A 528-nucleotide genomic window follows, 5' to 3' on the forward strand; every position below is an offset into this window, starting at 1 on the left:
TGAGGCGCTGGGGCCACTAGATAGTTGGGAAATAGGGCAACCAGGCCTAACCACATCGGACCATCTAGTTATCTGGGCCTCATGGKAGCCCCGAGAAGAAGAATCTAACCCCYAAGAAGCAACAGTAACCGGGTGGGATATTAGCGCTCTGATAGGGGACGCAGAGAGGATAGAAGCAGCAGAGCACACCTGGAAAAGGCTNGGTGGGATATTAGCGCTCTGATAGGGGATGCAGAGAGGATAGAAGCAGTAGAGCACACCTGGAAAAGGCTTATAAGCCCCTATCCAAGCCTAAYAGATAACTGCTCTTCGGGGGATATAGAAAAAGAAGCTATATTAATTRAGAACTCCCTTATTGGGGTGCTTAGAGCAYATGCCCGGGAAATTAGACTCTRTGCCCAGTCAAAGCGCTGGTRGGGCCCTCAGACRATTGAGGCTCGGGGGGTCTACACAAAGGCTTATAAGGCATATCACGCCGGAGAGCTCAGCGAGAAGGACCACCGAGAAGCCCGGAAAGCCTACTACGCT

Source organism: Talaromyces amestolkiae, assembly GCF_001896365.1.
Source record: "Talaromyces amestolkiae strain CIB chromosome Unknown scaffold67.1, whole genome shotgun sequence".
Lineage (NCBI taxonomy): Eukaryota > Fungi > Ascomycota > Eurotiomycetes > Eurotiales > Trichocomaceae > Talaromyces > Talaromyces amestolkiae.